Genomic DNA, 17643 nt, shown 5'->3' on the forward strand with positions numbered 1-17643 from the left:
CGGTCTGTAATAACTCAACTCCCAGTGGATGGATTTTCATGAAATTTTAGATTTCGCTCTGATAAAACGATTTGTCTACCTTTCCCAAATTTCATTAAAATCGGACCAATAAAAATCTGGCAGCTAATATTTATTATTATTATTTTTTTCTTCATACGTATCAGGTAGGCTATCCACATACCGTATATTGTAGCTGAAGCACTGGATATTATGTTTATTGCCATGCGCTGGATGGAGGAATGAATGGGCAAATGTAGCGTGCATAAAAGTAGCTTTTTGTCTTTTATGTTTAAGAACATTTTAGTTAAGATAGTTAAAATTTTTACGGATTACGTAAATTATTTTCCCATAGGGACTCGTAACGCGTTCATTCCAACTCTGATATAAACCGACTTTATTTTATTGTTTAGCAGGATGAATATAAACGTAACATGTCTAGAGGCAAGAGATACGTTGTACTTCCATTCAGGCCATGATCTTAAACTAGACTGCTATGACCGCATTTGACAGTTATGAAATAGGACAAGGAAACTTAAAATTTATGCATGCAACCTTGTATGTGTGTGTGTGTAATTAACCATAATTAAGAATTTAAGAAGGGCCATAATATGGTCTGCTCTCGATGGTTATGCTTTTAGATGAGTGAATTGAGGTCACTATGTCAGAATCAAACGATCGATGACAAAGTTTCGAAGTGATTTTTATTTTAGAAAATTCCATAGGCAAACGGTGGTAATAAAAGGTACTATCTCCTGAGGCCATGCTCAGTTTAAATAGGAAGGCAAGAAGAGATCCATGAACCAAACACAAAATGGCAGCGTATTAAAGCAATAGGACAGCCTATTTTGTGATGTGTAGGTTTCGAACACGCGACATGCGGAACTTTGTATCTTCAAACTAATCACTGGGGCCATAAAACCTTACTAACTTTAGCGTAAATCCAAATCTTACGTAATGGATTGTCCTACTTCTTCCAACAGAGGGCACTGCAAGGTAGACTTTTCCCTTAAGGGTGAATAGGCGCGTGTGTGCTTGCGCTGACTTTCAAGAGAGGAAGCCTTTACAGTAATGTATCTGTCACTTCAACACCGCTCCCTGCTGGTAAACTGTGCGGTTATTTCAACAGGAGAGAGAGAGAGAGAATAATTCTCCATTTGGCAATTTTAGTACAAATGCAATTTCTTTAAACGTCCCTCCTGCCGAAAGTTTCCTTTGTATGCGAGCGTTTCTCTTACGCCACCTGCAATTTATTTTACAACGGCGGGTTACATTTAGTAGATAGTGAGTGTGAGTCTACAATGGACTATGACATCATCGCGACGGCCTATATTGTTCTAAAACAGACTGGTTGTGACCTGTATGTGCACTCCACAAAACACTAACATCGGGGGTTTGCTGTAATTCACTTCACACCTTCTAACGACCTATACGAAGAACATGGATGGGTCATTCTTTGACCCAATGATGAGTTGGCGTTGCTTTTATTTCCTCCGCGAGCTCTTTACTTGCCTTTGTTTCAGTATTGTAGACATGGGAAACTGCACGGACCGCTAACTTCTTAATGGTTCTTGTATATTAAGGCGTTCACCGGATATACGCTGTACAGATTTTGAACACGGAACGATTTTAAGCTCTTCTGCGCACGTTACCAAACGACATGGTTTCGTTTGGGAGTCCCAGGTGAGTGTGGAAGTGGGACAAGGAAGTGCAAGACTCGCAAGAGGAAAACGAATCCTAATAGAATAAGTCTTAGCAGCATCTCTCTCTCTCTGTATTTTCTCCCCCATTCCCCCCTCATCGGAGAGATACTCTAGGATAGACGGAATGAACGTGAGATTGTAAACTGTGTTAGAAACTCATTTTTAATGTTTCTGTGCTTTCCACAAAGCCATTTCTATAGCTGTTTTGTGGGTAAACATTAATTCTAAAGTAAACAAGTATGCATTTTGACGCTTTAAAAAAAAAAAAAAAACTGGCAGAAAAACGACTATAAAATAGTCATGAGGACTTTACAAACAAACAGAGAAGTGTATAGAGAGAGAGATAGCATTTCTTATTCTCGGGCCAGAAACAGAATCCTGTTTTACTGGCTTTTCATTTACCTTAGTGTATGCATGTATGTAGCAACACAATGACGTCATCAGAATGGAACTTAAGCTGAAGGAATAGCTCGCGCCTTATTGTTGCGCCCTAGTATTCTTACGCAACTTACAAACAATGCAAGAAGGATTTTAGAACCCTGGAATCTTCGGTAGCCGAGGGAGACTTGTGATTTAATTTTAAATTCAGACCACATTTATCTGTTAGCTAGAGAAAACGGTTGGATTTCTTTGAAGAAATATAATTAAGAAGCTGTTAGCAATTTGACACATACCTTTAGGGCGTTGTGGCAGGTGTGCCGCTTTGTTTACGTAAATAATAGACATTAGTAATGGATAAAAAATGATTGAAGTAATCTGCTCGTAGTATATAATTTTTTAAAATCTTTTAAATTTTATATGCGACTTCATGAACACGATATAGATTTCACAAAATATTCAAATGAACCACTTTACGCTACAGCCCTTGGCTACCATAGTGATTATATCTGTCTTTCCACACGGTGTGGAAAAAGTCTCGATTTGAATTCCGTCTCAACGGGAGGTACCTTAAGATGTTTTAGAATCTTAAAATGAATCCTTTACAGTAATGTAATAAGCACAAAAACAAAAAAAGCACCAGTTTGTGCGTTCCCGTATTCGAATCTCGTTTCGATGGAGTGGGGTACTTTAATGGAATTTTTCCCCCATTAAAGGTCTCAGGCGACGACTTCATGGTTCGCTCTCAAAAACTGAGGTCTTTCATCCCGCAAAATATGCAAACGGCTAGAGAATACACCATACACTCGATTTATTGAAGCACGATGTATCGCGCCTAGTGGCATTATTTGTCTTGGCGCATATTCAAAAAATAAATAAAAATAATAAATAATTTTTAGACTGTGTGTTTAAAGAAGCTTAGTTGAAAGCCATAAATTGTAACTTTTTGGGCCCTCTCTTTTAAAGTTTATCTTATGACTGTTTGAATTTGTTAAGAAGATAAGGATGAATCCAACTTTCATTTGGGAGGTGGGATAACAGCATATGAAAATTAATATAGAATTATTCCAAAGTATTAAAAGAATATGCTTTTGGAATAATTATAGCGGGACCCGGTAATTTACTCCAGTTATCACCTCCATGATCCGCCCTTGCAAGAAAATAATATTTTGGTTCATTCGTGATTAAAAATACGAAAGGTGCTCATTTCTAGACCAACCTTCTCCTTATTGAGATCGGTCAGCCAGTTTTCTGAAATTTATAAATATTTGAAAAATGCAAAGTTGCAGCTGAAAAACCGTTTTTTTTTTTTTTTTTTAATTTGGATGCACGTGAGAAATTTTGAAAATTTAAAGGGAGTCATTGAGGTATCAGAAATGCTGTTCTAGATTGTATTTCAAGTTCTAGAAGCTATTATAAATTGGTATTTTTGATCCATAATTTTATGGGACTGGTTCAAATCGAATTGGTTGTAGTTATCATTGTAACTAAAATCAATTCCCTTCCGAGATTTGATTGGTGTTTTACAAATTAGTTTATTGTTAAATTAGAATGTCTATATGATCCACAAATGGTAGGATAATAAAAAGTGGATCGCCTTATTGTTGATTTTTGTTCAATATCCCTCGTCCAACTGTGGTCATACTTTTTTTTTATCACATGATTGAGACTTTCGATTTATATATATGTATGTACTGTATATATAATTATTTTTCAATAAATCACCCTGGTACTAGAAAGTGCCGAGGGCTTTTGAGTGGAGCTAAATAAATTTTTGTGTAGTGTCTAGAACAGAAAGATACAAGAAGACTTCTTTAACAGTCAGTGCCACATACCTGTTTACAAATGAATCTTAAAATGAATCTTTTATAGTAATGTAATAAATACAGAACAAAAAGGCATCGGTTTGGGAAACTAAACTAGAATGGTGCTCGCCTTCTAAAAATCATTCGGAACAGATCAGATTGATTTCTAGAAAAGACCCACAGAAAGCGTGTATAAGTATCAATTATCTTACCTTGTAAGAAATCCTTTGCCTCTAAATTCGAATGCAAACCTCTTCGACCTCACATTGCTCAATGTCGCCACTCCGTCTAGCGTTGCGGAGACTCCACAAAAGACACGAACGAAGCATGCTCACTTCTTTGACGTGTGGTATGTTTTGGGAGGAAGTGATTTAGGCTGGGTTGGTCAGGGTCACCTAAAGTCTGGCACTGCTACTTTACATTTCATTTTATTTTTTCGTTTGGCACCACGAAATTCACAGTTTTTTTTTCTATCGGTGGGGGCGCTATAATCACGTGAGAGGAGAGGAAAGAAAAAAAAAAAAAAACACTGCAGATTACCCGCTCCTCGGGATGCCTAGCCTGAAACCAGACAATGCAAAGACACCGCCATCAGCGACACTTGAGATGATGGCGGAGTTCGGGATCTAATTTAATCGCTGTGTAGACTATTACTTGAAATGCCCACTGTCGGCCACATACTTTCAACCATCCCCCGGCTTGGATGGTATTGAAAAAAGTGCTTTACTGCTCTCCCGCGTTATCCTCTTGTCTGTGTTCTCAGTGTCGCACGGTGGCGGCGAAGCAACGCGAAGCTGAGCCGTACTTCCTCTATGTCGACCACTGCTACCTTAGGCCGTTATCGACGGCCAATCATAGCTCGTCTGGCTTGTCCCACATCGCCCTGCTCAGGACACTGCCAGAGGGTGTTGCAGTCGCTAGTGCGTGAATGCTCAGTAATCAGTTTGAAGCGTCCGGAGACAGTCGGAAAGAAGGTTAAATAGATACCTTAAAGAGGGACCGATGGGCCAAGACACGAGAGATAACAGGGGTAGCGTGAGGTAGGGGGGGAGTTGAACAATTGTTTGTGTCATACAGACTGACTGTGTCGGCACACACATCCGGTCACTTTTCTCTACTTTCACTCGACCTGGGTGCAATTTCCCACCTCCTCACGTGTTTCGAGATACCTTCCAGATATCCCATTCAAAAGAAAATCACTAACACGACCACCTAATGGAACAATTTCTCAAAAATAGAGCGTATTCCTAAAAAAATGTCGATTTGATTTCAGTAGCTGAATGACATAATATAAAAGCTGATATAAGTACCTTGTGTAAAAGCTGAACGTGCAGATGTTTAGCTTTTACACAAGGTTTCCAAAGAAATCAAAAGATAAACAAATGCGGCAAATATACACTAACATTGAATAGACACTAAATATTCCTAAATACTCGTGTTATATTAAGGTCTCCGTAGCCGAGTGGTCAAGGGCGGGAGTGCCGTAGCACACGCTCTCTCGATCTGCGGACCAGCGTGGCAGATTATGGTGCATGTTCCCTCAGCATGAATTGTTGAGGAGGCTTCCATCCTGTAGTGGGTTGATAATGGTTGCAGTTTACTTTTTTTTTTTTACTCGTGTTATTATATTTGGAAGTCTGCACAGATGTGGATATTTGCGTTCAGAGCCCACGATGTGTGAAATTTGCCTATTTACGCGGTGAGGTTAAAAATACAGTAGAAGACGCGAAAAAATACTGTAAAGTGGGACGTCGATTTTTCGAAATTCGCTTATCCGAATAGTTGAACTGATAGCGCCACAGACATGCGCCGAACATATTGCCAATTTATTTACAACAGGAAAAATATTTTTGCAAAAAGTTGAACTTAACTGACAGCTAATTAGAAGGCGGAAAATACCAAATGCGAAGTGTTTTTTTTTTTTTTTTTTTTTTTTCAGAAAGTTTTTGAAACTTTTTCTTTTCTTTTCTTTTCATTTTTTTTTTTTTTAACTGAAATTTTGTTGTTGTTGATTTTAGGATTTCTTTTCGCCTAAAATTCGTGCTATTCTACTCTCATAGGAACTTAACTTATATGAATAGCTACTTTTATATTTGACTCTTTTTAAAGTTTATAAAACTATATTTTAAGTGAGGCGACGTTAACTGAGTAATTTTGGTAGGTTGCATACAAATATAGAATAATGTAATTTACTTTGCACGTGTTCTAAAACAAAACATTAACACTGTCGTCAGCTCTAGTAATAATACAGCGTTCTTTGCTACGGAACTTTGTATTTATAATATTTGCTTAGAAATTTAATGTTTTTACTTCATTTTAATAAACCGAGAAACTTTTTTTTTGGATAAAATGCTTGTGGACGTAGCGCAGTTGTTGTTTGCGCCAAAGCAGATAAGGGTTTCTTTGGTGTGGAAGGGCCCTACAACCCTCCCTCGAAACTGATTAACTCGGCTAGGGTGTGCAAAAAGTCCAGATAATTTCTCCCGTTTTCACGAAATTCGAATCCAGTCCTTTTCCCCAGGGTGTAGTACAGAAATCGTAACCGCTGTGCTACTTGTGAGGGTGGCGGAATTGCGCAATGGTTTACGCAATGCCGTCACCGACCAGTGATCTGTGCGAAAATAAAATTCGAATAAACGGATTCGTTTTATTAATAATCAGTAGAACAACTTGAAATAAAACTTATTAATTTCGAATTAATGGTCACTTACAGTGATTAGACTGCATTTCAGGAATTTTCTATTGTTGAAATGAAAGAATCCTATAGTTTGTCCCCCATTACTGTTTTTCCGCATATCCAAAATTTATGCTTGACCACTTAAACCGTTTATCGTTTCTGAACCGTGAACATCTTTGAACATACTTCCACGAAATCAACAAACATAATAGGATCAATGCAATACTGGCATCTTATTAATTATTATTGCCGCCAGGAGCGCTGTTATATTTGAATATACTTTATTTTGGTTCATATGGTTCAGCTGTAGATTCTTGTCGTCAGATAACAAAGCATCAGAAACCTTGTTAAAAGCTGCTGTGAAACCGAGACAGCATGTCTTTGGAGTATCAAGACGAGGAGTTTCAGATAATGGGCCATTGCTAATTTCAGCTTGATTGAGGGTTGACAAATCGGAGGAGGCTCATTGACTTTGGTCTTGTGTTTTTGTAGGTTTTGATTTTGTGTTGTAGGAAAAAAAAAAAACTGTTTTTCAGTAGAGGAATTTCAAATTGTTTTGAGGGATAGCAAAGATGGTATGGTGGGAGGGGAACAAAATTAATGGAAATAGAAGCAAATCTACTTCCAATATTTTGTCTCATTTTACTTAATAGAAAACCGTGCAACGAAGCTGAACAGCTTTTGACTGCATATATTAATATGCAGTCAAAATTGGCAGCTTTTGACTGCATATAGGGCGCCTCCTTAGCCAGGTGGGCAGGAGCAGCAGTGCGTAGCACACGCTTCTTGATTAGACCGGGGTTCGAGCCCATGACCACCAAATACGGAGGATGCGGAAAGGTTAGAGAATGACCTCCGCATATCCCCGGAGCAATATGGCATTAGTTGCTTGCTAATGCTCCAAATAACAAACAACAACTGCATTTTATATACTGTATTAATAACTTGGAAACGTGAAGTTTATGGTTATAGAGACTTTTTTGTATGAATACGCAAAGAGTCGAGTTGAGTTCGATTTATAATTTAAATTTCAGTTTTGTTTTTGGTATTCCATCTTTAGATGTAAACCTATCATAATGCCTTACTCGGGAAGAAATTGCTTAAAGGAAATTGGAGATTGTTCTAGGGCATTCTGAAAACTGGTTAGTCGCTTCGAGCAGTATCTCGGTACAGTCTATTAAACTGCCCCGCCAAGGTAAGGCTTCTTAATCCTATCCGTTCGTCATGGCAAGAATATTCCTTAAGCTCTCATGTCGTCATCATTTTCCGCTCTTTTTTCTGGACACTCTTTTCCTCCCCCTCCCTGCCATAGTGAACTCTCACATTATCACTTTAGTTTAGTAAATGCTCTTTTCCTCCCCACCACTGAGAGCTTGTGCTATTTTTTGTCTTGCAGGTTAAACAGTCTTAACAATCAGACCGCAACTTTTTTTTTTCTTTTTTTTATTCCCCTAACAGTTCCACCTTCATTGCAAGAATGTCTTCCTTGCCATGTCCGGGTATACAGGCTTGGCCATGTTTTCTTAACTAAATAGGTTTATTTACTTTGGTTGTCACGCCTTCCTCGTATGTATTTTATGGCGAGCGAATACCTTGGTAATTATTGGAAGAAATAAGAAAAAACTCACAGGAAGTAGTTTTATTATTTCAAAACAAGTCTTCAGCAGCTTTCACCGTCAACTCTTTTGCAAAACGAGTTTATTTCCGTTACGACTTTTAGACCTAGACTTTTCCATAATTTCATTTGTAGTTTTTTTTTTTTTTTTTTTTTGTGGTTTTGATTTGTGGTTTTGATTTTGATTTGTTTTAATTTTGTAAGTTTTCGATCATTAGTACCATAATTTGCATAATATTCTAAATGCATGCCGTTAGTTTATCATTGTATATCATTAATCCCTGCAGCTAGCACACCGTTTGGAAACTTTTTTTTTTTTTTTTTTTTCCACGCTGTGATTTAGTTAGTCGGATCGGGCGAGCGAGCGTTGCATGTTTTATTCTCCGGAAACTAGGGTTCTTCATCCCGAAAAACAGGCAGCCAAACAATAGAATATACGCAGTTTACGGACAATATACCTCCAGGTGCAAATTCAGTTCAAAGCAAAAAAGTATATCAGTAAGCTTCCTGTACATACAAGGGGATCACAATATATGCAGTTATCCTCGCATTAAAAAAAACTACTGCAGAATAGTATCATTATTTATTTCACATTTTTTGGCGCGTTAGCATATACACTGCCCTACCATTAATATCCGGACACCTCTTTATGGATAGGGAAACAGGTCCTATGCATGCAACACGTCACAGAACCTGCTATAAATGTGCACACTGGGCTTCGATGAGTTGATCATCTCAACAAATGCTAAACGCCGATTAACATGGTGGACGCCGATTAACGCCGATTAACATGGTGGATTAACATGGTGCATATCCTGGACTGTAGAGCAGTGGAAAACGAGTCGAGGTTCGCACTCTACCAGTCTGATGGCCGTTTCTGGGTGTGGCGAATGCCAGGGGAACAGTTCCTTCCTGATTGTATCCTCCCAACAATGAAGTTTGGTGGAGGCAGTGTCATAGTACTGAGCTCCTTTCATGGTTTGGCTTGGGCCCCATTAGTCATTATCGACAAAACCATGAATGCTGTGCAATACCAGGACATCCTGGACAATTTTTCACTTCCAACATTATGGCAATACTCCAGCGAAGGCCATACCTATATCAGTAAGACAACGCACCATGTCATACTGCTCGGGTCGTAACTGGGTGGTTTGAGGACATGGGTGTGGAAAAGTTGGATTGGCCAGCCTAGAGGAACCCTCTCGAGCATCTTTGGGATGTATTGGATCTTCGGGTACGTGCACGTCGAGATCGCCCAAAGAACAAGACTGAATTGGTGGCTGCGTTAAAGACCGAGTGGAGGAACATGTCACCTGACATTTATAAAAAGCTGGTTGAGAGTATGCCGCGAAGATTGAAGGCCGTCATAAAAGCAAGTTTCAGCACAAAATGTTAAATGACACAATAAACGCTCTTTTTTTGTCTAAAGGCAGGTGTCCATATAAAAGGCAGTGTATATGCATAAAGTGCCTAGTGTCTTCAAGATGTTCCTCTATCCGTCTATATGTAATAACTCTACTCCTAATGGATGGATTTTCATAATTTGACTCTCTTAGAAAACTTTGTCAAGCCATCCCAAATTTCATTAAAATCAGATCAAAATAAATCCGGAAATTATTATTACTATTACTTTATTTTATTTATTTATTTATTTTCTCGTCCTCATGTAACAACTCAACTCCCAACGGGTGGATTTTTATGAAATTTTATTATATTTTTACCTTTTAGAAAGATTTGTGGAGCCATCTAAATTTCTTTACAATCGGAAAAATCGAAATCCGACCATTATTATTTTCTTGGCCGTCCGTCCACCTACTCTCATGTAATAACTCGACTCTTAGTGGACGGATTGTCAAGAAATTTTGGCTCTTTTAGAACGGTTTATCGAGCCTTTCCAATTTCATTAAAATCGGACCAATAGAAGTCCGGAAATTATTATTTCTTTTTTTCATACTTTTTTTTTTTTTTTTAATAATCATGTATTTTTACTATTTGCTAACGTTCCAGAAATATACCATACTACGTACACTGAGTGGACAGAAATCATGGGATACCTACCTAGTAACGGGTAGGCCCACTTTTCGTCCGGGATAAGAGCAGTCACACGGCGAGGCATTGAGTCCACTAGTTCACGAAAGCGGTCCACAGGTATCCCTCCATGCTTGCTGCACCACTGTCCATAATTCCGTCGCATTTTTGGGTGAAGGATCCAAAGCTCGAACGGACCTTTCGACAGCGTCCCAAAGATGCCTCACAGGGTTCGTGTCCAGTGAACGGGGAGGCCATTCCTTGTGGTAAAATCTGCGGAATGCTCTACGAACCATGTTCTAGTCACCACGCTCTGTGGGGAGGCGCATTGGCCTGCTGGAAGAGTCCATTGTCCTGTGGGTGCACGATGACCATGAAGGGATGCAGATGGTCTTCAAGGATGGACACGTAGCCTGTACCGTTCAGAGATGCGTCTGGATGTACCTGAGGTCCCAACGTGTGCCAGTTGAACACGCCCCAGACCATTACCGACCGTCCACTTGCCTGAATAGTTCCTTGTTGGCAGGACGGGTGCATAGCTTCGTGCGGTTTCGGCCAGATACGCACCCTCCCGTCCGCTCGAAATTACTGGAAACGGGACTCATCGGACAAGGCAACCCGTCGCGAATCGTCCAAGGTCCAGTGTCGATGTTCTTTCGCTCAGTTGAGGCGTAGAGTCCTGTGTCGTGGTGAGGCTGCATAATTACACGTGCTATGAGTTACCGGAGTGAAAGTCCGTGACTGTTAAATACTTTACTGTTTCTTGTGTTCTCTCTATTTGTGAACTCCTCTGACTGTATGGTCGTTCCGGAGTATAAACAGAAAATTTATTAATTATTATTTGGTTTTCTTGCGTAATATTGTATTTTTCATTATTATTTTATTTTTATTTTTTATTATTTAAATTTAATGATCATTTCCGTCATGTTGATAAATTAACATTGAATATGAATTTGCATTACTGGGGAAGTGTTGTTGGTTAGTTTAGAATAATGCTAAGGCCATGAGGCATAGACATAAGATGTTTACAAATGGCGTGTATTATCCTGGTCGGGTTGCTTATTTCGTGGGATAAAAACCCTGCATTTCGTGGTAGAACTTTAGTCGCTAGCCACTAGGGAGGGAACTGAGGAAAAGAATTAAATCTAACTAATCAATTATTCAATATATTGCAAATTTCTGCACCCAAGACAGCTGTCGGCTAGAGGAATACCAGTTATACTACACAAAAATATATACAAAAGATAAATGCGTTATAAAACGCACACACATACAGTGAAAAATATAAAACAAGCCCGACCGGGCTAGCCGGGTGGGTAAAGTGCCTGCCTGGCAACCCAAAGGTCGCGGGTTCGAATCCCGCCTTGGGCTTGGATCAAAGTACTGCAAAAACCTTGGGAGGTGCATTATGGCTACAGAAGCCGATTGTTGTTGTTGGCGCATCGCCAACAACTACCAAAAAAAAAAATAAAATAAAATAAATAAATAAATAAAATAAAATAAAACAAGCACATAAATGACAAATATAGAAGAAACACATATAAATGACAAATTTAAAGATTTAATGAACAAAGTTTATTGAGTTTATTTTAAAGGAGTTTTACGATTGAGTGGAATTAAGGGGAACATCCTCATTAAATCCAATCTGATTATGAAAATTTGAATTGTTGGTCACCATCCGCTGGTTCTGCAGCTCCTGCAATCGTTGGTTGTCCTATGATTATTTTTAGAGAGGATAGTAAGGTTTTTGTCAATGAGCAGTTGGTTACAAGGAGCGGTGTCCAGGTTTGATTGGAGAATAGATAATAATAAATCTTTATTTGTCCTACCAAATTTAAAATATAAGTGTACACTGGTAAGTGACAAATTCCCTTCACGGCAGAAAATGCCATAAAATGTGAATAAAAGGGGGTTACCATAAAATGTGAATAAAAGAATGTCTAAAATATACAAGAAAGGTTAAATATACACGAAAAGGTGAAATATAAACTGCGTTACTCATCACTACATTTTCTGTCTAGAGTCCTGGCAATTGTAATACAAAAGTTCATGTTAACATCACATCCACTGAATCAGCTTGTGCGAGATATACACTATTCAATTGCGTACACACAGTTCTTGACAGAAATTCACATAACTATTAGGCAACAGTAGCCTCAGCGAACCACACTGCGGTTTGTTTCCTATACATGTATTTCGGATCTTCTATGAGCCTTAGTAGGTCAATTCCAATATGTGTTAGGAACTGAATTGATTCTAACGCACTGGCGGGTATAAACCTGTCGGCCATCTTCAGTCTGTTGGTCTTCATTCTCAAGGATTTTGTGCCTTTTAATGCAGATGGCGGGATGTACCACTCACAAAGCTGCCAAAAACATGATATCATGCCAGTCATCATTTTGATTATGGTTATTAATCGTTTCCAGGCAATGATGTCTGGTAAACGCTGCAGTTTAAGCTTTTATGGTCCTTAACTGTTGAGGGATGTGGTGCTTATGGTTTGCCCACTTCAGCAGCCAGATTTCACTCGCATATATTCTCCTAATGTGGGTAGGGATGGCTGACGCTCACAGTTCGGCGCCATACAAAATGGCCGAATACACTGTGGTTCTTAAATATCGTGCGGTTGTTGTAGTCTGTTTCACGTGCAAGAGGTGCTGTTTTGTTGCCCAACGTAAGTAGTTCATTTTCTTTACAATCAGGTCAATATGAGACTTGAACGTAAGTTCATTATCAAATGTTACTCCCAGATCTCTATGCGTCTCAACAACTGGGATAGGTTTGCCATTAAGTTTCGGGTGTACGAGCGTAGGCGATTTTTTGAGCGAGTACACCATGATTTAGGGCCAAGCCAAATTTATCTAAGTACACGAATAAGTTCAGAAGCTTATAATTAATCTGTTCACACAATGCACTATTAGTCATGGACGGTTGGATGGGTGTTAAGATCTTAATATCGTCTGCATAAGTGCATACATCATCCCTACCCTTGCAGAACGGGATCATCATGGCGGTAAAGTGGAGTCCAGATAAGACACCACCCTGTGGAACTCCTGCATGGAGTTGGCGTTGGAGGATCTGACTATCTGTACGGTAATAAATAGACCGACAAGTAAGTAGGACCTGTTGGAACTTCAGCAAATTCCTTTTATTTGGAAGGCGTGTTGGAGCAGATGAAGTAAGGCATGTACATCCAGACTATCGAAGACTGCTTTTATATCGGCATAAATTATTGCAATTTCCTTTCTGGTTTGGAAAGCATTTAGTATCGCGGCTTGAACTGTGAGGAGGTTAGTAATTGTTGATTTTGCAGTTATTGAATAATGAATTTGTTGAGGCTGCCCAGCCAGTATCTGATTCGACAACTTTGGCAATAGAGCTTAGATATGGTTAAGGTGGAGTTATTGAATAATGAATTTGTTGAGGCTGCCCAGCCAGTATCTGATTCGAAAACTTTGGCAATAGAGCTTAGATATGGTTAAGGTGAGTGGTAACGCGATTGAACCATTTCGCAGTCCAATATTCGAGACTTGTGCTTCTTTATGTTGTTTTTATGGGGAAGATGACCAGACTGTGACACCATTGGTTTAAGAAACAAGCATATTTGAATGTACTTGATGGTAAAGTTGTTTGTCAAGTTTTACGCATAGCTTTTACCTAATTGCCCCTTTTTTGAAATTGTTTCTATTTTTTGCATAACTTCCAAAAACAGAAAACTGGCTTAGGGGTATAAGTATGCCAGTGGGGTGACTCCAATAACTTTTGTGTTTATAATCCAACTTTAAATCAAATTTACTCGTGCGTGTAAAGGAGTATCAGTCTTGTTTCAACATGGCCACCGTCAAATTAGAATATTCTGACTTTTTTTAAATTTCAGTTGCTGTTTTCAAATAATAATAATAAATAAATTTTCTGTTTATACTCAGGGACGACCAAACGGTCAGAGGAGTTTACAAGATACACAGAATACAAGAAACAGCACCGTATTCAGCAGTCACGGGCTTGAACCCCGGTCACTCAAGGTACGTGTACCTAGCACCCGCGCCGATTACTCATTACACAGAAAATATTACAGCTACCTAAACTTTCTTGTTTTATATTAACTCATTTGATCAGGAGAATATTTTAATTACTATCAGAGAAATGCTTTCTAATCAGCAGAAGTATTTTGGAGTACTCTTACGTACCATTGAAAAGCTGAATTTGTGGGTACTTTCATATAACCATAAAATGAATGCCTGCAGTTATTTGTTCACTACCGACTAAGTACACCTGTTCTTTGCGCACCTTTTTGTAGGTTAACAAACTGTGTCAGGTATGCGAGGGAAAACCAGCTGTTATTCTGACCCTCGCTTACCCCCCCCCCCCATCTTTTTGTTTTAACATTTACTCTTCCAGAAGTTTATCAAAAATCTCAAGGGGGTTTACAGAATTCGCCACCATGCAGTTAACGGTAAATCTACCCTCTGCAGGTCATCGAAGGTTTAACAACCCACTTAGAGGATTTTAATACACGGGAACCGGCTGCAAAAGTGGCATGCGTCGAAAAGGAATTAAGGCGCACGAGAAACAACAAAATACATTTGTGTTAACAATACCGTTGCAGCGCCGTCTGACGGTTAAAATTGTTTGAACGAACCATTACCCCTCTGCCCTCTTTCGTTCATGAAGTGTGGTCGCCCGTTAAGAGCAAGCGATAAACATAAAAAAGAAAAGCCACGAACGAGTGATTATGGAAAAAGGGTGCTGTGATTGGAGAAACAATAGCGGGACACATGCATATACACCCTCGTGCCATTAACACATCTCTATCCCTAATGACATTCCTCAGTACAAAAAGGGAGAATTTATAGTATTTACTACCTTCCGCATTCGCGTGCGATAATGAAGTCCCGTTAGGCCTAGTGGATCTATTAGTGCTATTCATTATTTCGCCATTAGTTGAGTGATTTCTGAAGAAAGTGAGAAAAGAAATACTATATATGGAGGGGGGGTGAGTGGGATTATCATTTCCAGGCATAATAAGCGAAATACAAAAATTCCTGAAAACTTACGGAAAAAAAAGTTGGGTTATGTTAAATATAATTTTCTGGCCAAACGTAGGAATTATACGAAATATGTTAATTTATTGTACTGTTATCACAATTAAGGTATACACCATGTTACCAAAAGTAATTGCTAACTAAGGTTTTATGCATATTATTGTTTCGCAAATATTGTAGAGAGCATTTCTGTAGCAGAGAGGTATAATAGAAGCACAGTAGATGGATATCATTTACATTTGTCAATACTATCCAGAACGGGCACTGCAGATTTCAACTTGGAAAACGGTGGAATGCCATTGGGCTGGACTAAGTGTAAAGTGGATTTCAGATCTCTTAAATGTGTTGTAGTATTAGTATTTGAATTTCCTCAGCCCGTCGACCCCAACATAATGGCAATCACAATCAACAACTCTCTTGCTAAAGTAGCACTTCCTACAGTCCAGTCTATAATTCTTGCCCCTTAATTTCAATTTGTCTGCTGGTTATAGCATTTAGCACTGTGAAAATTCCCTCTTCATTTATTTTACTATCTCCTCTGGGAGACTTGTTGATTTAAGTCGATCCCCTTTAAGATACCTAGTTCCAAGCTTCATTTTTCAAAGTCTCTTTGAAAAATGTCAAAAATTTAGTCTCTTTTCCATTAGTCAGCTCACCAGGCGCGTTGCTCAGGTGAGGCCTTGGACTTTTTTAAGAGCCTCGATATCCATTTTAGGTGTGGCAATGGAACTATAACCTCACCGATCTCTATAAGCAATTGTTTAAAATAAATCATCGAAAGAACACTATGGACCTTTGCTGCCGCCTTTTTTCACTGCACAGAGAATCGCCGCCTCCCAAATCTATTCCTCTACCATTTTTAACCAGCTCCACTCAATGTATAAAGTTATTTTGGACCTGTTATTTCCTAAGTGTAAAAGCTGACATTTTGTATCATTATAACATAGTCCAATGTTGTGGGAAGGTTCTCAAGGGGGGGGGGGGGGCTCCCAAAACGAAACCCCTACATACAGTTCTCAACATACTTGCAGGCGTGTTTGCGCCCCTCTGGTTGGTTGGTTTTAGGATTTTAAGCCCATCAGCAACTTAGGCCACAATGCTCCGTATATAATATGTCCGTAAATTGCGTGCTCTGTGGTCGATTTGTTGGACGAAAAACTCGATTTTTCGATAAAAAAAACCACACTATTACCATTTGAAACCGATTAACTCAGTCACGTTCTGAAAAAGACCTAAAAAAAATTTCCTCGCGTCATCGACGGGATTCGAACTGACGTCTTTTCCACCCGGTATGGAGAGGACAGTGATTATACCAACTGTGATTATACTAGAGACATTATCGTGGATCAGTCTCACACCTTTAGGCAGCTTTTTCCCATCGTTTTTCTTTTATAGCAGTACGTAACTCTATGGGGAGGTTTCAGGATCACAGTGATGGATCCAAGTTTCATCCGTGGTGATTTGCCGTGAAAAACCTCCTCTTATTCTTCCTGGCACATCGACAACATTTGACATGTACCTTTACATTTCATCAGAAGTCTGGGAATCTAAATATGCTCACTTTACTCATATGCTCCTGTTGATGGATGATGTTCTCCACAGACCCTACACTAATTTGGAGCTCTGCAGCTAGTTCTTTGACGCTAATACGGGGTCTTCCAGGATTAATGCCTCAATTTTTGCAACATTCTCTTCTGTTACAGCAGTTGCTGGACCTCCTGAGATTTCTTCATCGTGAACTAAGGTTCTTCCACATTTGAATTGTTTATACCAATGTGGAATAACATTCTGACTTGGGCAATCTTCTCCATAAACAGCGACCATTTCTTTGCGGATAGTTTTGGGTGTTTTTCCTTGCAGAAAGAGAAACCGAATCATTGATCTGTATTCCACTTTATCCATTGTGATGGTTCACTTCATTCAATGCTGCATAGAAAAAAAATTGTCAGATCGAAACCAAAATTTGTGTGGCTGCAATAGAGGCATCAAAGCTATTTACAAGGAATAAAATAAATAAACAAACAACAACAAAAAAAAAAACAAAAAAAACATTTCTTCGGGTGAATACAAATATTTTTTTGAACCCCCACCCCTCATATAACATCATTGACCCTAAACGGATAGCTGATGAGCTAAATAAACCTTTTGCATCAATATTTACAAGTGAGCACTCTTTTAGGCCCGAAAGTACTGTTGATCTAGATAGCAGTTATCTGGATCAATAGTACTGTTAACTGTTATTTATCTGGATCAATAGTACTTTCAGTACTATTGATCCAGATAAATAACATATATTGATTATTGATTTATCTGGATCAATAGTACTGAAAGTACTATTGATCCAGATAACTCCAATATTTATTATGACTATAGCTACACGATTGTGTACTTAATGAAA

General features: G+C 38.8%; 1 protein-coding gene across 2 annotated transcripts in view; it reads right to left on the bottom strand.

The window, feature by feature from the left end:
• Nucleotides 1–17643, bottom strand: part of LOC150083713 (uncharacterized) — a 235025-nt gene that overhangs the window by 134941 nt on the left and 82441 nt on the right. Inside the window, exon 1 of one of the 2 annotated variants that reach the window (XM_090378143.1) lies at nt 4096–4678. The exons of the other annotated variant lie outside the window; for it this stretch is intronic. The gene's annotated coding sequence lies outside the window, so the exon portion shown is untranslated. Of the gene's footprint in view, nt 1–4095; nt 4679–17643 lie in introns of those variants that run through there. 2 annotated transcript variants of the gene reach the window in all.

The sequence above is a fragment of the Mastigoproctus giganteus genome, chromosome 7 (assembly GCF_048544385.1).
Source record: "Mastigoproctus giganteus isolate SK-2022 chromosome 7, ASM4854438v1, whole genome shotgun sequence".
Taxonomy (NCBI): Eukaryota; Metazoa; Arthropoda; class Arachnida; order Uropygi; family Thelyphonidae; genus Mastigoproctus; species Mastigoproctus giganteus.